General features: G+C 40.5%; 1 protein-coding gene across 4 annotated transcripts in view; it reads left to right on the top strand.

Annotated features, from left to right (window-relative positions):
- The first annotated feature begins 17,296 nt into the window (after positions 1 to 17,296).
- The window catches only part of LOC102005270, an 18,689-nt gene continuing 12,899 nt past the window's right edge, over positions 17,297 to 23,086 (top strand). The window contains exons 1-3 of one of the 4 annotated variants that reach the window (XR_001231326.1): positions 17,297 to 17,444; positions 17,772 to 17,831; positions 19,818 to 19,916. The gene's annotated coding sequence lies outside the window, so the exon portion shown is untranslated. Of the gene's footprint in view, positions 17,445 to 17,771; positions 19,917 to 23,086 lie in introns of all 4 variants that reach the window. The other 3 variants (XR_001231325.1, XR_001231327.1, XR_001231324.1) reach the window with 3 other exon arrangements.

Here is a 23,086-nt window from a genome sequence, read left to right as displayed (position 1 = left end):
AGCTCTTTATTTGTAGGCAAAATAAATGTACTTTGAGTCAGCTCCTTCTCACCACCTGCACTACTATCACTTTCATCCATATCTTCATTTCTTGCCTAGTTTTGCAGGGGTTCCAACAGCCTCCTAGACAGCCTTTGTACTTCCATTTAGCACCGTGCCCCTGGGAGCCTGCAGGGTCCAGTATAATCACCCTAGTGACTTCCCACCATATATAAAGGAAGTTCAGATTTTTCTCTTAGATCATCACATGGTGATTTTTGTATGCCTTTTGCTCACCTTTTGCTGAAATGCCAGATCATTTTATCACAAATGGTGCATGGTCACCACACCCTTCCATCTCACTCTATCCCCTTTTCCTGATTTGTTTTTCCTCAGAGCAGTTATGATTACATGGAATTATTTTATTGATTGGCAGAGTTATTTATTGTCTACCTCTCCCTGTCAGTGCTGGAGCATTGCATACCCCATAGCCGAGCTTTACCCTCATAACTTTTCTCTGTCTCTTCAGAAACCTAGGAAGGATGGTGAAGAAAGTCTTCTGCAGCAGCATGAGACTCCTGTAGGATATAATCCCAGGCAAGCACAATAGAGAAGCATCATGCTTTCAGTTCATGCTGGGTGTTAGAATTTCACACAGGGCTGGGAGAAGCTGAGAACTCAGACTGTGGCCCTAGTGACCGTGTGCTAGAAAATGAAGACAAAGCCTTGAAGGAGTGTCTTCTACCTGTAGAAATGAGAATGGAAAGTACCCTTCCATCTTGGTGGTGGAACTAGAATGTGACTTTTTTGTCTCTGAGTGAGTGAATCTCAAGGTATGGATGAAGCATGCTAGATTTCTCCCCTTCTACTCAGAGTGGAGGAGCTCAAGTCCAAGAAAGAATTAAAACGTCATTGTCTATCTTCTCCGTTCTTGTGGCACAGTGTGTATTGAAATGCTGGAAGGAAGTTGGGGGGTCATTGTCACACCCTGCAGCCCCTCAGGAACAGTGGTGGTCCTCAGGTTCAGTCAGGCGAGATGTAGCACCTCTACATGCGCTTCAGCAGGCTCAGTGACAGTAACCTGCGCAGGGTAAACTCCGACACCCAGAGATAGGCTCTGGGGCATCTTTGGGAGGGAAGCAGTTAACAGAAAGTGTTCCTGATCCTTATCAAAAGCGGTCAGGCTCAAGTAACCCACCAGACTTTTAAATATAGGTAGTACAACCCCAACAATACCCTTATATTTCAACACAGCATTGGCAGCAAACCTAGGACTGCTGTACTAAAACCAATTTACATCCTCCTGTTCTATATTTATGGACCACAGGCTTTTGAAGAATTTGAGGACAATCTGGAGAGCAAATTAAGGATATTTCACTTCAAATTAAGGTTTACTTGGGAGACTTCTTGTCCTCAAAAGAGTATTACCCTAGGGCCCCAGTACCAAGTCAGCCAGGTTTAGAGGTAAAATATACACAATCTCTATTGCCCATTGCTAAATCTGGACAAATCTTACCTTGCTCAGTGAAGAAATGGCAACTACTGGGACTTGACTTCTGAGAATCCTGCATGAGGGTCTTATGATGGGATAAAGACAAAGTTTCTCTCTTTTTATTTTAACTCATCTCCTAAGAGCACAGTCTACTTCCGGTTAGGTTTCTAGTGCCTCTGGGGCTAAATGCTTTATGTTTTGTGCTTGTCAGGCCTAATGGTAGTGGAAACTTTTAACAAAGTTAAATCTTGAGCTTCTTTAAAACTGGATCGACATAGGTCAAGGAGGGTGGCAAGCTGAGTGATTTAACTATGATTCTACCTGAACTCGTCATTTTAAACTAATCACATTAGTAAGAGAAACAAAACCACTCTGGCTGGCTCAGAGCAAATGGGCCCCACCCCAGAAACTGTGGCTGAGCAACTCTCACTTAAATCACCTTTCTGCCTTATAACGGGATATGAGTGGAATGGATGTTAGAGAAAGTGATTTTGTCTGTTGCATCTGTTACTGATTTTCAAATTTTCTATAATGAGCGAGTATCTTGTGATATAAAAGAAAAGGAGATAAAAAATAAGATAAAATTAGAAACAGAGTATATATGGCAAAGAAGAAGGATAAAACCAATTAAGAAATGCTAGGCATGTTTATACATGAGTACAATCGGAAAGAGAAGTGAAATGCATGACTTTCCACCAAAACACAGTATCTCAATATCAAATTAAGAAATAGAAAACACCAAGAGCTAAAGTGAAAATTGGATAAGTTATGAAAGAAATAAACTGGCTTCCAGTATGGGTCCTACTCAGCAAAATTTGAAAATTCTTTCTAGATCTTTAGAAAGTAAATAATCTTGAAATGCCAAGCGTTGCATCCTATCTCTATTGGGCATTTGCTTGAACATCCTCCTGTGTTCGCACATTTTCCAATACATGCGTCGTACTCCTCCAAGTGGAAGCTAGCAGCTGCTTGCCTAGGATCCCTGGTGGTCAGGCACAGGCCCTTCCCTGGGCTTTTCCAGTCAGCTGGCATGAACCAAACTTTACTTGCCAAGTGAAAAAATCAGAGGGAGAATATTAAGTGTGGACCCTCCGAGTGATTGTTCCCCAACAACCACATTGCCCTCAGTGTCTGGGCAGTGATGATGGGGTTCTACCTCTTTGCTACACAGACTCTGGTTTTGTCTCTCTGCCTTTCCCCTATGTGCACTTCCAACATCATTAGACTCCTGTTCTGAATAACCTCTCCAGAGTAGATTCTGCTTTCAATAATGGTTGGAGGGGCTGGGGATTTAGCTCAGCGGTAAAGCGCCTGCCTGGCAAGCGCAAGGTCGTGAGTTCGGTTCCCGGTACCGGAGAAAAACCAAAACCAAAAAAAAAAAAAAAAAAAAAAAAAAAAAATGGTTGGAACCATGCACTCATCACTCATTCCATGGGATTATAGCATGAATCTTGCAGTTTTAAACCATTGTTTTTCATTAACTGTCAAGTTTTGAGATACAGTACTAGAAGATTCTTAGCTGTAGGGATAATATGGAGAGACTACATACCTTTCACTCAGTTTCTGCTGTTAACATCTTGTAAAACTGTACTACAATTGCACAACTAGAATATTGATGTGGATAAAATCAAGGCACATTCCCATTTGAAGACAGTATGCAATATAACAACCATTGTTGAATTCCTATCATCTTGTTTAGTGAAATTTTGTGTCATGTCTAATTTTTAAAATTATTTTTTATTCTCTTTGAAATGAAAAATAAAAAAATCAAGATAGAGCAGCAGCTTCATTACCAGAAGAATCACGTTGCCCTTTTGTAAACAAAACCACTTCCATCCAACCTCACCCCCTCCTTAACCCCCAGCAACCACGAAGATTTGTTCTCCATTTCTATAATTTGGGCATACAAAGGATGCTACATAGATTGAATTGTGTAGTGTGTCACCTTTTGAGATTGCCTTTGTTTCACTCAGAAGCATTCTCTGTAGATTTATCTGAGTTGCTGCATGGATTGGTAATCCATTCCTTTTCTTTGCGGAATGTTGTTCCACAGTATGGATTTCCACAGTTTGCTGTAGCCATTTGCTCAATCAAGAAAACTTCAGTTGTTTCTAGTTTGGCTATTGTGAATGAAGCTGTTAAACACATTTGTGTCAAGTTTTTGTATGAGGATAAGTTTTATATCTCTGGAAAACTATCCATTTTACATTCCTGCCAACAGTGTATGGGTGATTCCAGTTCTCCACATCCTCTCTAGCATTTGGTTGTCATTATTGATTTTAGCCATTCTAACACGCATTAAGTAATACTGCAGTTTTAATTTGCACTGGCCTAACACATAATAACTTCTGGCTTCTTCAATATAGTTAATTGCCATGTTTGTATCCTGCTTTGTGAGAAAAGTCTTCATGTCTATTGCCCATTTTCTGATTGGATTGTTTGCTTTTCTAATATTGAGTTTTGAGAGTTTTTATATATTCCAGGTAATAGGGCTTTGTCTGATATGTGGTTTGTAAATATTTTTTCTCAGTCTGCCATCTGGATTCTTATCCTTCTAGCATGGGTGGTTGTGGAGCCAGAAATTGTAATTTTGATGAAGTCCAATTAATTCTTTCTTTCATGAATTGTGCTTTAGTTGAAGTTTCAGAAATAAGTCCAATGTTGAGAAGACTTTTTTTTCTTATTTTTTTTCCTCTGAGGGCTATATTTTTATGTTTTATGTTTAAGTCCATGATCCATTTGGCAATTGTTTTGGTGTGGAAAATGTGGATTTAGGTCAAGATACATTTATATGGCTATGAATCTTTGATTGTTCTGGAATCATTTGTTGAAAATGTTCTTTCTTCCAATGAACTGTTCTTGTGATTTGTAAAAAATCACAAATTGGGTGCATTTTGTGGATGTATCTATGGATTCTCTTTATTTCACTGATTTCTATGTCTTAATCACTGTCCAAGCTTAGCTAGTAAAACTACATAATACTGTAACTCCTAAGGTTAGACTGATTCCTCCCATTTTACCTTTAAAATTGTTTTATGTATTCTTTCCTTTGCCTTTGCATATAAGTTTTAGACTGATCTCTAGATATACAAAAAATTTACATATATATGCATTCTCGTTTCTATTTCTCTGAAGACCCCTAATAAAAGTTTTTTCTTGCACTTGCTAAGTATTTTTAACTGAATGTGGATGACATTGTATTCTTGATTTTAAAGTCATATATACTAGGCAAGTCTGAGCTACATGCCTCGCCCCTAAAGTTTTTGCCCCTTTAAATGACTCAAATTGTCATCTTCTTTGCTGCATGTTTTGTGGCTTAAATATTTATCGGAAAGAATATCTTTTTTTGTTGTTAGGTAGGGTGTTCCATAAATGTTGATTGGGGCTTATTTAGTTCTTATATATCACTGCTGATTTTCTGTGTAGTTAACATATAATTTTTGGAGGAAGAATGTTACAGTCTCCAATTGCAATTATGGATTTGTCTATTTTCTTCACAGTTCTATTACTTTTGAGCCTCATATTTTTCAGTTATTTTGTTTGGTGCATACACTTTTAGGATTATTATGTCTTTTTGGTGTATTGATCTGTTTATTATTATGTAGTGTCCCATTTTAAGTGCAAAAGTTTTGCTTGCTTTAAAGTATTCTTTATCTGACACTAATATAACTACTCTGGCTTTGTTTAGGTTGATGTTTGTCTCATATATCTTTTCCAATATTTTACTTTTAAGCTTCTATCATTACATTTGAAGCTGATCAATTGTAGAGAACAGATAGTGGACAGTATGTAGAGTTTTATGTCCTTTTTACAGATTTCTTTTATTTGGAATATTAGGCCATTTACATTAAGTGTGATTATTGGTACAGTAAGATAGGTTTTCTCAGGAAATAATCTATCAATTAGGTCACCATGTTGCACCAACTGCCTAATATGTCCTTTCTTTCCTTTTCTTATTTCCATGAGTTAATGTTTGTTATCTTCAGAGTTATTTGCAAAAGTCTTACCATTGTCATGCTGTTGTAGGTCACTTTGAGAATAGCAATATCTGTTCCAAGTACACCATTTCCAGATGATGAAAATATATTTCTCAATTTTTCAGGGAGTTATGCTCAAGATAAAAGGACACTTTCCACTCAGATTTGAGTTGTCCTTGGTTACCTGGGTTATGAGGCAGAACTACATGTGCTAACACCTTCAAAATGAGCCAAATACTTCTATAAATGCTCTGTTCTTGTCATTTGCCTGTCTGCTGATGAAATCCTTAATCTCTTCTCTCACTCTCTGTATCACATGAATCTATATTTCCTGTGGTAGTCGGCTTTGTGTACTGTAACAAGATAACTGAGATAATTGACTTAAAATGAGGCTCAAGGTTTGGAGATTTCAGTCCATGGTATATTGGGCCCATTGCTTTTAGGCCTACAGTAAGGAAATAGCTCATAGTGGGATCACATAGAAAAGCAAGAAGAAAATGAAAGAAAAAAGAAGAGGAGGAGCCACACTCTCAACATTCTTCTCTTCATGGTCATGTCCCTGATGTCCAGAAGACTTTTAGTTAGGTCCCACCTCTTAAATGTTTCATCACCTTCCAGTGTTGCCATAAGCTGACAGTCACAGCTATAATACATGGGTGGGCAAACTTACACAAAATATGACATTTATCAAAGCTCCTTCTCCCCTGACTTCTGCAGAAATTCAGCCTAGATTATTATTTTTTTTTATTTTAAAGATAAAAGAGGGGAAACATTAACAGACATACAACATTTTACAACATATCACAAGCACAGTACAGACAATACAGAGTTACAAACAAAGTGGTAGGGAATTAACAATGGTTGTTGTATTACATACTGATATCTTCACAGCCTAGATTAAAAGGGGAGGAGTAGAGATGAAAGAAGGGTGTCTCTCCTCTCTCTACTTAGGTGATGCATCCCTGCTGGTGTTTATCCTCTGTGCCTCCAGCTCCTACTTTCTAGCTCTTTCGTTGCAGGTCCCAGCTTGCTGAGAAGGTCCAGGATGGCTACATTTTCTCCTGGATATCCCCTGAGCTCTGCTAAAAGTTGCTTCTTCTTTGTTCTTCTAGTCTTTAAGTTTGTAAAATCTTTTGCGGTGTTGTTGACATTTTGCCTACCTGACACACAAAGTTTGTTTCTCTGCTTCATCACCTGTATATAGATTTACAAGTATTACAATTTCTCTGAAACACTTCTTTTTGGGAAGATTTCAATTGTCTGACTCATCAAAGTTAGGCGGCATTGAACAGCTTGAGCAAGAACATCTAGGTCTCTGAGGAAACCAGTAGCAGTATAGGAACAACATCTCAGCATAAGATCAACTTGCTGTTTTTAACATCAGGTTATTTGCTAGGTACAAAGTTGCTGTGTGACCCAAGTCTATAGAAAACATGTATGTCTTAGTCAATGTAATGGAGTTACAGAGTTGTGCATTTTCTATTGCGGTCATGTGTATCTAACAACTTTTGTGCAAATCTCAATTTTATTTGATACTAATATCTGGAGCTCATACTCTGAGTATAGAAAGAAACAACTGTAGCCTAATTTATGCAGTAGTTTTCCACATGTAAACATTTGTGGAGATGCAGTCTAGAGCTGGTATGGCTGCTTTTTTCCACAAAATCTGTAGGTATCTCAAACTTGGATTCTTTCCAGTTCAACAGTATGCTATCCTTAAGATATGTATCTCATTCTTATCACCTATGGAAGCATCTTCCTTGAGGAAAGAGAGTAGAAGAAGGAACCAGAAACCAATATCAGACAAAAAATCTCTAAGAAACCAAGCAACACACCAAGCAGAAGCTATCTCCTGAGGAAGGCTCCAAATTGCTATCATATCACACTCTGCTTTCATCCCTTTGGCCGGAGCTTTCAAGGGTCAGGGAAGTGGTGTATTTTGCTCCTTTTCTGATATCCATTTATCAGAAGCAAGGAAGCAAGGAAAAGAATCAGTTCTCATAGTTTAGGGTTGGTGCTCTGGCCTTTAAATTTTAAAGACTTTTAAGAAAAAAATAGAACTCAAATCAGAAATCTAGAAAGGTAGGTTTTCCTAGATAGGTTTCCAAGATAGGTTTGGCTAGATTTTATTGTGATACAAAATTAGGTAAAAATCATTCAGCTAGTTTAAGTGAAATCTAGAACAGAAACCCAGGTTTTCCAGTGATATTCCTCACAAAGACAGTCCTTTTTCTCCTTATGGCCAATGAAATATAAATAAATATGACTACAAATTCTTTGCAGTTCCTACTCTCAAGTAGAGGAGTTTATTTTTCAGCTCCTTTAATATTGCCTGGTTTTGAGACTTGATTCACCAATAGACTATGGCAGAAATGATGTTGTATGACTTCCAAGTCTGGGTCTCCAGAGCCTTGTGGCTGGCATCCTTGCTCTCTTAGAATTCAGTTGCCATGGAAACTATCCCAGTTCCCTGCTACAGGAGCTGCACTGGAGGAGATCCGAGGTACCATGGCCAATAGACCCAGCCAAGCACTAAACATAGGCGCTAGACCTCCCTGTACTGGGCCACTCGATCTAGCCTGTCATGCAAAACCAAACACATAAATAAGCACATTCCAGCTGCACTGAAATTGTGACTCCATAGATGGGAGAACCCACAAATTGGAGCTTGGGGGAAGAGTAGTATCATTTGGAGAATATTACAGGGGAATAAACAACTGGTACACTCCCTAAATCCTTAGTCATTTTCCTGTCTTCTTTAAGGGCTTCATAGAGAATGACAGAACAACTACCCACTCTTTTGTTTTCCGTTTATCCAAAGGAGAAAATTGTCACTAGTCTTTTAAACAACACAGAATGCTTACTAAACATTAAGTAGAACCATAGTGCTAAATGTTTTATGATATTTGTTTTACTAACAGATTAAATTAATATAAGGTTTAAATATAATTCCCTAACTTTTCACATGTTGAAACAAAGAAATGAAGTTTTTTATCCTTGGTCATATAGGGAACATGACTGGTTTCTTAAGGGAGTTTGACTCAGCAGGGTGCAAGCAGAATTAACTTTATTTTTCCTTGCAGCTATGCCTGCAAAACCTGCTCTATCAGCTTGTTCATCACCTCTGGGTGAAATCTTAGGTAAGTCCAGCAGTTTTTCCAGGTACTTTGGGGAATGAAACATTCTCCAGCCATTTACAGGTCATTTTAAAAGCTAGCCTATTCGACCACTCAAACTCTGGATTGTTCTCTTTCAAAAATGTCCTCCTCCAGCTTGCACTTGTCTCAGGTTTGGCAACTAAAGTAGAAAATACAAGTCATTGTCAGTATCTTTTCTCTTTCATTACTTACCTCCTTCTAATGTATAAAAGCTATTTTAAGTCCTTCCTGGTTAGAGCTTGGGAAGGGAGAAATATGGGATGGTATAAGGTTTTAATTGTAATCTAATCTTGGAGCCTGTAGAAGGAGAATGATGTCCAACATTTTCTGTTTGTTTCACATGTGTGTGGGCTTTTCCAGTGAAGCTTCCTAGCAACATATGACTAAGCCTTTTGAATTGACTTGTGTTTCCCTGGCTTGCTGTCCATAATATTCCCTCCTCTTTTCTTCCAAGAGTTATGTCCAGCCTCTTCCTGCAGGCAGTCTTTCTCTTGAAGGAAGCACCCCAGCAGAGCAGCTCATGGCCATCTCTCTCATGTGGTCCCCACACAGCATGGAAAGTGCATGGAGAACACACATCTGTGAGAACCATCTCATATCTAATGTGGGGTCCCTACTGTGCCATCTCAGTGAGAGTTCCCAGCAGTCTCCGCTTTACAGTTTTCAGAAATGACTCACATGCTTTTCTTTATATGTGATGTGATCCAAATTAATCTCTTGAAGGAAAGGAAACCACAATATCCCCAAAAACTTCTATAAAGAGGTCCAAGTTCATCTACAAGTGTGCCTTAACTTAGTATAATTGTCTTTCATGTTTTAGATGCTTTTTAGCCTGTTAGTCTAGCTGTTAATCCATGTTTACTAGCTTGATAAAGATTTATAAAATAAATAAATAGATTTGAGGCTTGCAAATGACAGAAGTCCACATTGTCCAATGTCTTTAACCTTTCAGGGAAAGCCTTGTAGCTTTTTCTTACACTCCGCTGAAGTATGGAACAAACTGAGTGGAAAAACCAGTTCAAGATCTCTGGTTCATTATTGGACAGATAGCTGAATACTATAGTGTTGCTCTTGGAAACTCCAAAACAAAATGTGTAAGTAAACACATGCAAGTGATGATAGTTATCCTTTATTGTTTGCCTACAATATAAAAAGCAACAAACAAAGCACACATGACCTTGTGCAAGTGGGTGTGATTATTGTTGACAGATCATGAAAATAAGGGCCCAGGGAGATTAAGAGATTTTCCCAAGGTACATGCAAAATACGTGAGCATTAACTGATAGCCTACATATGAAAACCAACTCAGTTCTGCCTCGAAATAAAATCCCTACTCTTTGCACTAGATCACACCACTTCTGTCCATAATATTCGCTGAATATGTATATTTTATTTCAAGTAAAGAATGGGAGAGTAAAGACAGATACACAGGAATGGATGGTAGATCCCAGGGAAGATGTGGCCAGTTGAGACTCCAAGAGAGAAGAAGAGGACAATGTCTCTTAAGAGTTCTAGGAATCTGTAAATATTCTGCAGTGAAGAAGACCAAAAGTCAAGGACGAGGAAGGAACCTTTTATAGATAAGGCTGTGTGCGTTGCGTGTGTATGTGTAGCAGAAGCGTGGGGCTGTGTGGTTAAAGAAAAAGAGGAAGAAAGAATAAAGTTCAGAGTTTTCAGGGTTGTAGATAAAATTATGAATCTCAATTTCACTAATTTTTTTAAGAATTTAATTGTAGTAAAAAATACATAACACAAAATTTACAGTTTTAACCATTTTCAGGTATACAATCCAGTGGCATTAAATACATTTACTTTGTGACACAACACTCACTATCCTCTATCTCCAGAACTTCTTTGTCCAAATTGAAATCCCGCTAAATACTAAATCCCCCCTCTACTCTTCCACATTCCCTGGAAACGGCCATTCTCCTTTTGCCCCTGTACGTTTCACCGCTCCTGTATGTATCTCATATAAGGCTGTCTTCTTTATATATATTTACATATATAGAAAATTTTTCTATATAGGAATTTTGTATACAAATGTTTGGATCCACTATTGTTCATCATTTAAAGTTTTCTCTGTTGTGGGACAATTAATAGCATATTTTTTATTCTGAGAACTTCCTGGGGTGAAATTGTGCTTGCAAACTGAGGGGTTAGTAGCATGAGCTTGATTCAAACATAATTCGTTGAAAATTTAATCAGTGCAAAAAAATTTAATTAGTGCAAAACAGGTTTTGGGCTCCATCAGTTCACTTGAAAACAGTCCTTTCTTTATCTCTTCTTCCTCTTTTTTTCTGATCCCTCTTCCAATTGCGCTAAAAAATATTTTCCAAATATTGGGACTTTTGTATTTGTGACTTTCCATCACACTGACATATGTAATGTATCAATGTGATGGATATATATTAACCTACATATATTAACCTAACACATACAGGAAATATTTTATATTGAATAACACACATCTACACTTTCCCTCTACAATTATAAGTTGTTGAAAATAGGAGTGAAGTAAGTGAATAAAGTGTCTAGTTAGATTTTATCATATTCATTGTCATCAGTATCTGACTATTTTCATTAATTTTTTAATATAATTTAGATTTTTATTAGCACATGCATGCAATGCATGAAGAATCCATTGATTGTAGGGGGTTGGCACATGTACAAGGACTCGTTTTCTCTTTTAAAAAAACATGATAAATAACACTACAGTTATTATTCTTAGAGTGAAGCTTTAGAACCATTCATTGTCAGTTCTTTTGCATTCAGAGTAAGATTCCCCTGTTCTATGCCAATGCACTCAGTGAGTAGCTAATAAATATTGTCAGTGGCTGATGTCCTAACTGAAGGATTAAGAAATCAGGTAGGATAGGGGTGTGAGTCTTTGGTGGCATACGAGACCAGACAGAGCTGGTAGTTTTCTATGCAAGGTCCCCCACATGCTGAGATTAGATAATTTACTTCTGAGCTTTATTTCCTCGCCAGCGCCTGCCAGTTTTATTCCATTTCTAATTTTTGAACTCAACACATTTTGCCGATGTCTTAACATCTAAACTCCGGCTTGCTTCTCAGTTTCTCTATTCATGTTGCCCAAAGAAGTTCCATCTTTTTAATCTCCACGCAAAATCCACTTTCTTGATTAGCCAGCCAATGTTGGAAATTACAAATAACAGTCTGTGGGTAGGTTTTAGGCATGAAACTCAAAACACAGGCAGCAAATGCAAAAAATAGACAAATGGGATTGCATCAGATGGAAAAGCTTTGGCACAGCCATGACAATCATCAACAGTGAAGAAATAAGCTGCTTGAGTAGGAGAAAATATTTGCAAGTCAAATATCTTTTTTTTTTTGCCCTTGGAGACAGGATCTTGCTATGTAGTCCAGGCTGGCCTTGCTATGTAGTCCTCCTGCCTCAACCTCCCAAGTGCTGGGATTCCAGGCAAGCATCAGCATGGCTGGGTTCCAAGTCAAATACCTGATAAGGGGTCAATATCTAAAATACATAAAGAAATCAAAGAACTCATCAGTAACAAAACAGATAACCCAACTTAAAAATGGGTGAAGGACCTGGACATGGTGTCACACACCTGTAATCCCAGCTCTCCATGAGACTGAGGCAGGATGATCACAAGTTTCAGTCCAGCCTGTGCAACTTAGCTACTTAGCAAGATTCTGTCTTAAAATAAAAAGATTTTTTTAAAAAGGCTGGATGTATAGCTCAGTGTGAAGGCCTTGGGTTCAACCTCCAGTACTGAAAAAAAGAAAGGCAAAGCATCCAAACAGACATTTCTCAAAATAAGGTGGATAAATAACCAACAGGTACATAAAAAACTGCTCAACCTCACTAATCATTGGAGATTAGCAAATCAAAAATATAATGAGATATCACCTCATATCTCTTAGAATGACTAGTACCAAAGTATTGAAAGATAAAAAATATTTGAGAGAACCTGTACAAATCTTTGTTCATTGTTGGTGAGAATGTAAATTAGTACAGTCCTTATGGAAAACAGTTTAGTACTTCCCCCCAAAATTAAAAATACAACTATAACAGGATCCAGAAATCCCACTACCAAGCATAAATCCAAAGGAAATTAAATCAGTGTGCTCACTGATATCTGCACTGTCACAGTCACTGCAGTGCTCTTCACAATGGTCAGGACAGAGAATCGACCTCGGAGTCCACTAATGGCAGAGAAAATTTGGCACTGACATGCGATGGAGTACTATTCAGTCTTTTAAAAGAAGGATGTTCTGTCATTAGGGATGCCGTGGATGAATCTGCAGGATACTATGCTAAGTAAAATAAGCCAGGCACAGGAAGACAAACACTGTATGGTCTCACACGTACATTGTGAAAAGTTTAAGTCATAAAAGGGGACCATAAAATGGCTTTTACCAGAGTAGGAGGTTGAGAGTGGGATTGAAGGTTATAAAATTTCAGTTAAGGAGCAAGTTCAAGAGATTTATTGTACGACATAGGCACTAGGATTCCTAAGAATGTACTGTATTCTTGAAAATTGTCAAGAGAATAGCTTTTAAGTATTCTCACCAAGCTGGGTGAGGTGGAGCATGCTAGTAATCCCAGTACTGTGGAGGCTGAGGCAGGAGGATCATTGCAAGTTCAAGAGCAGCCTGAACTGCATAGCAAGACCCGGTCTCAAAAAGACAAAAAAAAATGTATTCTCGCCAAAAGATAGTGTGTATAGTAGTGCGTATGGTAGTCACTTTGATTTAATCATCTCACATTACATACATATTTCAAAACATGTTATATACAATACATGCACATAATTTGTATTTGTCAATTAAATATAAAATAAAGAGTCTTTGCAATTTCTAAAGAAACTAAAAAGCCTGTGGTTATGGATGTATGTCATAGGACCTAACCTGAGACTTCCAAGAGCTGAAGATTTAGAGTGTGAATTTGAGGAAAATCCTTAGAGCACTCACACACTTAATTCTATGTATTCACTCAGGCTTCAAGTCTGAAGGACAGGTGCTCACCCAAAAAGAGAGGCCAGAGCAAAGAATAAGCAAAACTAGAAAGAAGTAAAGTCATCAAGTTCAATATTAAAATGATTAGAGTCTTAGAAGAAACATATAGGGCATAAAAGCTAAGGTGGCTACTTGACAATTTTTGTGAGTAGGTGAGCTGGTTTAAAGGCCCATAAATGAGGGGCTGCTACACTGCCATGTGGACTGAGTTCCCCCACAGTGGATCCTACTAGTTCAAAACAATTTCCTGCCATTTCATTTCTATAAGGTTTCTGATGTTATGATACAGTAGTCAATGTTTCTGTTGTCAGACCTCATGACCAAAACCGTTACTCTAGCCAGAAAGTCTGTAAGGTGTTTTAGTCACTTTTTCCATCACTGAGACACAGTACCCAAAAGCTACAACCTTAAAGAAGGGGAGGATTTTTTTGGCTCATGGTCACAGTCCCTGGTTGGCTGGCTCCAAAGAAGAAATACCATGGTGGAAAGGTCTGGAGGAGGAAAACTGCCCACGTCATGGCAGTCAGGAAGCAGAGAGAGGAGAGGAGCTAGAGATGGAGACACACCCATCCAGATCACACCCCTCAAGGACTTGCCTCTTTAGACTGGGCTCCACCTCCTTTCTCTGGCTCCTTCAGAGTCAGGTCACTTATTCTTTCATAGGGAACTTCCTACTTTTTCTCACTGCAATCAAATGATCCTATAAGTAAATTGCTTCTGGTGTGTTCAGCTGGGTTTCACACTGTGTAGATAAACGTCTTGTCTTTCATTTTCATCCAAGTTGTTCACTGAGGATGACAGAAAAAGTCCACAGTCTCCAGAAGGTGCTATGGTTTATATCTAGATATTGCCCAACATCTTTCTTCACTCAGAGATGGGATTTTGGAAGGTGATTGCAGAGCTATACTTGACTTGCTTGTAGGAGATGCAGTCTGGTCAGAAGAGGTGGGTCACAGGGATATAACTGAGAAAAATGTTTCTGCCTCCCTGGCCTCTCCATTCTCTCAGCTTCCTGACCACGATGAAGTGAGTCGCTTTTCCTTTGCTGTGCTCTTCAGCACACTTCCCTGCCTTGAATGCAGTAGACTATGGACAAAAACCTCCACAAACTGTGAGCCAAAGTAAACCTCCCCTACTTTACATTGTGGGTGTCGGGTATTTTGTCCCAGTAATGAGGAAGTAACTAACACAAAGTGCAACTGTATGCTTAAAAATTTGGAGAATAATGACTCCTACATCCTTCACATAACAAGACCAAACAGAAAAAGCTAGTTTAAAAAGTAAGTTAGATAGAAGTTTTTTACTATAAAGAAACTCTCCAATGTGTATGAAACTTTATGCCTCGGAAGCTCAATTATTAAGGCACTGCATGAATTCCTAGTACTTATAATTATTATTTTTATAACTTTGGGTAAATTTACTGTATTTCTATATGCCTCAGCTTCCTTGGTTGTAAAATGGACAAAATAATAGTGCTGGCCTCCCTGATAGCATTGCTCTGAGGACTGAACTAAACATATATCTGCAGAGTATCAAACACATTCCTGGTACATAGGAATTGCTCTGTAAAAGCAAATATTATTGTTATTATTACTGATATTTTGATATTATGGTATGAAGCAAAGGATCTTGAAATTAGAACAGATGGGGTAGAACATTTAGGGCAAGGAGGAAGCAGAACCTGCAAAGATAAATGTGGTGGCTCCTCCGTGACCCCTAGTTGATAATTCACCTCACCTCACCACAAAGCTCTGAGTGGTGGCTGTAGAACCCACAGCCTGGGCATGGCTGGGCATGGTTGTGGTGAGGATGACTCATCTCACAGAGGACTAAGAACACAACAGGAAGTCGTGCTCGTGACGAAGGTCTAACACAAGGGATTACGTTGCCATCAGGAGGTAGCTGGTAGGGAAAGGTGAAACAATAGGGTTTCTTGCCACCCACAGTTGGCTGAGCTTCTCCCAAAAAGGAGAGAGCCTAAGTGCAGGTTGCAATGGGTGCCCACCCACCAGCTACAGTGGACTGGTATGTGTCAGCATCACGCTCTAACCAGCCAACTTCACCAACCACCCATTATCTCTTATCTAGTCTGAGGTGTGCCCATTACCATCCTTCTAGAGAAAGACATCAGCTCAGGGGATTCATGGACAGAGAAGGAGTGGGAAGGGAAAATGGTGAAGGAAGGCAGATGTTCCTGCTTAGTGTCCTGGACTGCCTGAGGAAGAGAAGGCACTATTGCTTTGCACCCCAGCAGACCAAAGACATCTAAGATACTGGGCACCTTGATTCTTCAGGCTCATCCCCACCCTCACCTTTAACCAAGACTCCACTTTTTCTGTTGCTGGCATCACTATTCTCCTAGCCTTGAGAAATGAAAGTTGGCAGGCATCCACGAGTCTGTTATACCCCTTCCCACCAACCAGGATCCGTGGCTTGACTCTCTTGCATGAAGTTTTCTTTCTATGCACTTCCTTCTCCTTTGCCATCATTCTGGACCAGGCCCTCACTTGCTCATTTCTGCAACACCAAAGTAGCCAGTGTCTCTGTCTTTCATTCAGTCAGACAGGTCCTTAATACCACTTCAGCCTTAGGGTGAAACTTTCACACTTTTGTCAAAACCCTCAATTTCCCTACTGCCTTGTGTTCTGCTGCATGAAGTTCCAGCTTTCCTTCATGTGTCTCTTATGCTCCATAATGTGGGCCCTGTTGACACATAGCTTTCTCTACTTCTCCATCTATGGAGCCATCCTCCTATGCCCACCTCCATCCCAATAAGTGCACCCTGGGTGTAGCACAGTGCTGCTGCTCTAGGAAATCTTGCCATGGTGTCCTTAAGAGGACCATCATAACAAACTCCACTTGAATAGGATGAGGACACAGACACTGAGGCAGAATCATGCCCTTAAAGGTGTGCTTGCTTTACTGAGGCTGCAGGTTTGGGCTCAGTATGGAGTGGAAAAGCGTTTCCAGAATGAAAATCAGTTCATTCTTACTAACATTTATGAAGCATCTGGGGTGGATGGGTGGGAAAAAATACTGTACTTGCTGTGAAACAGTTTTCAATCGGCAGGTAGATAGAGATTAGAGCCAGTGGCCTAACAGAATGCAGAATAAAGAAAGAGGTTGTGTAAAGTCTCATTTCTTTGTTGCAGGCTGGAGCCCCTGTGAGGTAGACATAGGAAAATATTGCCGTCATTTTCCAGATGACAAAACTGCTTACCTGCCTGAGAGTTTAAGTGGCTTCTTTATTGTCACAGAGCTAATAATTAGCAGATCCAGGTCTCCTAGGTGGATGATCTTTTTAAAGCATGGCTCTGCCTGCAGCCAGCAGGGCCATGAACCTTCTAAAGTAGCAATGAAGCATACATGGGGACAGTGTGAATGGACACGGAGCTGCGGTCCTCCCAGGTGAGATGGCATTTGACCTGGGAATGAGAGGAACCGTGAGATTTCAATCAGAGAAGAAAGGAGAGAGGGGGAAGAATATTCCGGAAATAAAGGAATTTAGTGAACCAAGTCACAGAGCAGGGTAAGAGGAGCGAACCAAGCGCAAGTCTGCTCGCCCAGTGAAGATGACTCCATCTTCTCTCCTGACAAGCTGAGATAAACAGGAAGGACAGGCCTGCGTGCCTCCCACAGATGAATAGGCTTCACCCAGCACCAACAGTGCCTGTTTGGGGACAGAGTGGTAGAGGGACAGAAGTTGCTCCTTCTCCAGGAACATGGAACTGGGCCTGAGGAGAAGGGAAGCCATTTCCTCAATCCCAGTCCTGAGCACCAGCACCTAGAGCAGCACCAGGAAGGCTCCTGGGAGCCCGAGCACAGGACAGACTGATGGTGAGTGCGCGGGAGAAACGGTCTCTGGTGGAGCGGGCTGCCTAGGGTGGGGGAGGGGGTGTGAGAGCCCTGCCCCCACTGGAGGCTTCCAGAACAGACAGGGCCAGGCCAGGACAGGGAAGGAGAGGGAGGGAAGCTGGTTTGACCAGGGGAGAGGTTCATTCTGGGGCCCATCTGGAGACACTGCCTGGACGCAAGCACATGTGAATGTGGGGAGGTAGGAGGGGACAGGCATTGGAGTGCTCTGCTAGGACTGTCCTTAATGGAGCCGCTTCCTAACCAGCTTCTTCTTCTTCTGTGTTTATTCACTTTGGTTTGAGGGGACAGAAGCAGGCAAGAGCCAAGCAGATGGAGTCAGCCAGTGGAATGGAGCCTCCCTCCGGGCAGGTCAGTGGGCTCCTGTGCAGCCTGGGTCTTCTCCCCTCAAGCTCTGTATAGACACCCTTGCTTTATCCTCACCCAAGGCAGGTGCCTTCTCTCCCAGGGGTCTGAAGGCTGTGTTTCCCAGAGGCTGAGCAGAGTTCCCTCTGTGCAGAGGGGCCCTGGCTCTAACTTATTTGTCCCCTGTCCCCTCCCTGCGTCTCCCCTCTGTCCTTCTCTCCCAACCCTCTCTGTCTGTGTTTCCACCTCCTGGTTGCTCCCACAGAGCTCTCCAGAAGACAGGCTGCCCTCTAAGTAGACACTAGCCAGGAGGGCCCTGCTGACTCTACTGCTTTCAGGCCTGCTCCTTGGCTCCTCTGTGGTTTGGTTCTACATCTTTGCAAACTGCAGTCCTTGTAAGCAAGACTCCAGAACCCCACCTAGACAGCATCTCTGTCGCGGTCCCAGGTCCATGTGTCTGAGGCTCCTGGCTCACTAGCTGCTCATCCTCGCATTCCCCAGGGATTCTGAAGTTCTTCTGCCCTGAATCTTGTGCCAGGACACCAGTCAGACCTGTGCTGTCCCAGCTAGTCGCTCCTTCATTTCGAATCAGGCATTTCTTTGCCAGATCTTTTGGGGAGCTCTTGCCCCTTTTGCTCCTTTCTCCTAGCTCAAAGTTGCTATCCTCAGCCTCGAGTGAGACTCCTGCATGTTTGGACCTCCTGGATCCAGGCTGTATCCTGGCCTCCGGAACAGCAGAGTGGCCCCTGCACAGACTTCTTCAGCTTCTTCTGGGGAGAAAGCATAGGGACAGTAGGTCTTATGCAGCTCCTGATAGAGAAAGCTAAAGCCAGTGACAAGGACTCCTGGGTAGGAAAGCAGGCTAGCAGATTGTTGGGCAAGTTGGGAAGTGATCTAGCAGCACGAAGACTCCCCTACACTCTGTATACCGGGGGTGCAGCTGCTGTGCATCATCCTCAGTGGAGCCCTCTAGCTTTGCTTTCCATCAGTTCACTGTAGCATCAGAAACCTTTCTTCCATCTCTTCCAATACTTCTGGGCCTATTTTTAATGTAATCCCCACGTTCTTTCCTTTTTTCACATATCCATTCCTCCATTCTCTTCAACTTCTCCCTTTATACAAGTCTCAGCTTTGTTATTTCCTCTGAATTTTCAGTCTCTATCTTCTACTCCACCTGTATTTCTTCAACACAGCCTGCGCTTGCATTCTTTCCTGAAGGTTTGAAGGTTTGGTGAAGGTTCTGGAACAAGAATGCGTGCGATAGGCAAGCCCTTCCATTGCAGGGAAACCTAGACTATGTGTTGACAGCATAAATTGGAATTTGCTTCCCTTTTCATAGGAAAAGAAGAAAAGGTAGGCTCTCTCTGGGGTGAGGGCTAGTTTCATTTAAGACTCAGTGATGTAAAGAAAAACATATTCAGGAAACATTCTATTTTTCACAGTTGTATGACGTATAAAATCAGGAGAATTGAGGGGATAGTGTTAGACAATAGAAGATGAATGATTTGTGTGTTTTAAGGATATTGTAATAGTTTGATTTTTTTTCCTTGAGTTTAAGAGATAAAGAGAGTTTATACTAAATGAATCCTCTCATTTTTTCACTCTTATAAACTTACCCATATGAATTTATTTCCTTGAAATCCCCCAAAGTCCTCTGGTTTCATATATTTTTGTATATCTCAATCATATCTCACCCGTTCTTCCCTTTATCTTTCTTTCTTATCTTTTCCTGCTTGCTTTTCTCTCCACATTTCCTTTGTTTTCCTTCTTAACACTTTGCCTGCATCTCCTTTCTCTGCTCTTATCTGTCCAAGCTGCTCCATTGAAAATTAAGTTCTCCAGCTTACCTCAACTTGACTCCTTCCCTTCCTTCTGTATCTCTTTGGGGAGTGCCCCTTCTTTCCTATTGCCTCTGTGTCTCCCACTTTTTCTGTCTGTCTTTATGCCAGCCAAAACACTTTCATTCCTTTATGTCTTCTTTTGAGGCCCCAGGAAACTGGCACCCTGACTGTGGGGAGGAAAAGCCTTCTGATCCTATAGCTCATGCATGGACACAGATGTCATTGAAGGTGTTTGAAATGGTCCCCTCAGGTAAGTTACTGATGAGATGAGGTAAGTCAGGGCATCATCTTTTCAGGATAAGTTACCCACAGAACCAAGGGAAGCTTGTGGTTGCTTTTTTTCCTAGTCTCTGGACTTCTTTTCTAAGGAATCTCCAAGTTCTAGATGGTAGGATGAGGACAGAGAAAGACATGCAGAGCTAACGAGATCCAAAGATCATAGCAGTTGTCAAAGAATGAAAAAACTCAGACAATGGGAGTTAGGTGTCATAGATCCCTAAGCTCAACCTTCTCTCCCTCCTTCTCAGGTCGGAGGTTGGGACATCTCCGGCAAGGGGACTTTCTGTGACTTCATCAAACTCTGGCACTTCTGAGGAGCCACTATGGCTACTTCCTGTTCTGCACAGTCTGTCTGTAAGCCTCTCCTTCCCCTCCACAGTCTTACCAGGCAAGAGACCCACCGGGAGAAACAGACTTGAACCTGTCTCCAACTCTGTGGCCTCATCACTTATGAACATTTCTGGTTGGGAAGATACAAGAAATGTGCAAATGCACAGAATGTAAAGCACTGACCTATCTGAAGGGGAAATTATGCTATGAGATCCCCAGGCAGTAGGCTGGGGTGAGAGAAGGAGAAGCAGAACCAGTTCTAGGAACACTGGACTAGTTCCAGCTCCCCTTATTGCTGGTCTGAATTTCTCCCAGACCACTGAGATATTTGTCCCAGCTCTATACTTTCCCTCCTTTTATTCATTCTTCATTTTTTCCATAAGGGCCTTTCTAAACCAACAGCTAATTATGCTACTGTCTCTGTTTAAATGCCTCGCATGTTAATGGATCATCAAGTCATCAGGATATGGTCCCTAACCCTCAGCAAAGTACAGCAAGGTTAGTGATCTGGTCTCCACACTTCTCCATTCTCTTCTCTATCATATCCTTTCTCACTCTTAGACCCTGCTCTGCTGACTGACATGTGGCTCTAAGAATATTCTTCTTTTCTTTGCATATGCTCTTCTTCTTGCCTACAGCAATCCCCCACACTCAGCCTGGAAAACTTTTGTATGTTTTGAACTGATACTTTGTGGTGCTTGAGGGATACATCTTCACATGACCAGAGGTTTTCTTGGTTGTGAAACTAGAATAATCTGTTCTGTTTAATCTGAGTTCAGCCTTCCTCTAGCACAGGTCCTTCTCTCCCTGTGACATGAGAAAGCCTCCTCTTCACCCAGCTCCCTCCTCTCTCATTTCCCAGTGCACATTAAGAAAGGCTCTTCGTGATTGTTTAAGTGTCATTTTTTTTAATTTTAAAGAAAAGAAACAAGAAGAACAATGATACAAAAATTCAAAACAAGTTAGTAGGAGAGTAACAATGGTCAGTACATGGCTTACTGTTATCTTCAGGTAGTTGTTCAGATTAGAAGATATAAGTATGGAAAATGAATCAAACTATATAAGCACAAACTTTTCAATAATGAACTAATAGAAATTAGTAGTTTAGCTATCTTAACTATCATATATATTTACTTTTACTTTTCCCTTCCTTCTTTTCTCCTTTCCCTCATCCCAGGTTCTCTTTCCTTTTGAACAGTTTCTTTCCATTTCCCAATATCTATTGTACATTTTGGATCTTATTTGCACTTTCAACTTCTTACTCTAGGAAGACAATATGATGTTTACACATGCAAGAGTGATTTATTTCACTTATAAGTATGGCCTCAAGTTGTATCCATTTACTTATAAAAGTCTCAAGTTTATCCTAATTCATAACTGAGTAGTATTCCATTGTATAAAAATATCACATCTTTTTTATCCATTTCTTGGTTGATGGGCATTTGAGTTGTTTCCAAGATTTAGCTCTTACAAACTGTGCTGCTATAAACATGGATGCACATATATCACCAGTGGTACGATGTTTTTAATTCTTCTGGAAAGACACCCAGAAGCGGAATAGCTGGATCAAATGGGGCCTCCAATCCTAGTTGTTTTGAGGAATCTTCACACTGATTTCCACAATGTTTGCATATACTCCCATCAACAGTAGAGAAGGATTCTTCCCCCAACCCAGCCCCTCCAGCATTTGTTATTGGTTGATTTCTTGATGATAGCCATTCTTTCTAGGGTGAGATGGAATTTCAGTGTTGTTTTAATTAACATCTCTCAAATGACCAGTGCTGTTGAACATTTTTTCATATACTTATTTGCTGTTTCTATGTCTTCATCTGAGAAGATGAGGTGGCTGAGTGTGCTTGTAGTTCTGTCTACATCTTCTGATCTGTTCTACTGATCCTCAGGTCTGTCTTTTTGCCAGTATCATGCTGAATTTATCACAGTAGCTTTGTAATATAATTTCAAGTCAGGTATTGTGATGTCTCCTGCCTTGTCTTTCTTGCCCAGAATTTCTTTTGCTATTTTAGGTCTCTTCTGGTTCTCAATGAATTTTAGCAATGTTTTATCTAATTATGTGAGGTATGCTAGTGGTATTTTGATTGAGATCGCATTAAATCTGTATAACAATTTGGGGAGTATGGCCATTCTCACAATGTTGGTTCTTCCTAACCATGAGCAAGGGATATCTTTCCATTTTCTGATATCTTCTTCAATCTCCTTTTTCAGAATATTGCACTTTTCAGTGGGCAGATTGTTTACTTCCTTTATTAGATTGATTCCTAAATATTTCATTTTTTTGGATGGTATTACAAAGGGTGTGGTTTCCCTAATTTCTCTCTCAATGAGTTTGGTTTTTTTGGTTTTTGGTTTTGTTTGTTTGTTTGTTTGTTTGTTTGTTTTTGTCTTTTTAGAGTCAGGGTCTCACTATGCAGTTCAGGCTGGACTTGAGCTCACTTTGTAGCCCAGGCTGGCCTCAAACTCACAAAGATCTTCCTGCCTCAGCCTCTGAGTGCTGGGATTACAGGGGTGCATCACCATGCCCGGCAGTCAATAAGTTTGTTGTTTGTGTACAGAAATGCTATTGATTTTTGAGTGTTGACTTTGTATCCGGATATGCTACTGAATTTAGTTAATAAGTCCACAAGTGTTTTGGTGGAGTTTTGGGGGTCTTATAGAAGACCCTCTGCATAGGCAGAGCATCAAGTAATCTGCAAATAACAAAAATTTAACTTCTTTCCTATCCTTATTCCTTTTCTCTCTCTCTCTCTCTCTCTCTCTCTCTCTCTCTCTCTCTCTCTCTCTCTCTCTCTCTCT

The sequence above is a fragment of the Chinchilla lanigera genome, unplaced genomic scaffold (genome assembly GCF_000276665.1).
Source record: "Chinchilla lanigera isolate Chin_1 unplaced genomic scaffold, ChiLan1.0 scaffold00093, whole genome shotgun sequence".
NCBI lineage: Eukaryota > Metazoa > Chordata > Mammalia > Rodentia > Chinchillidae > Chinchilla > Chinchilla lanigera.
This window is presented reverse-complemented; position numbering and strand designations above follow the sequence as displayed.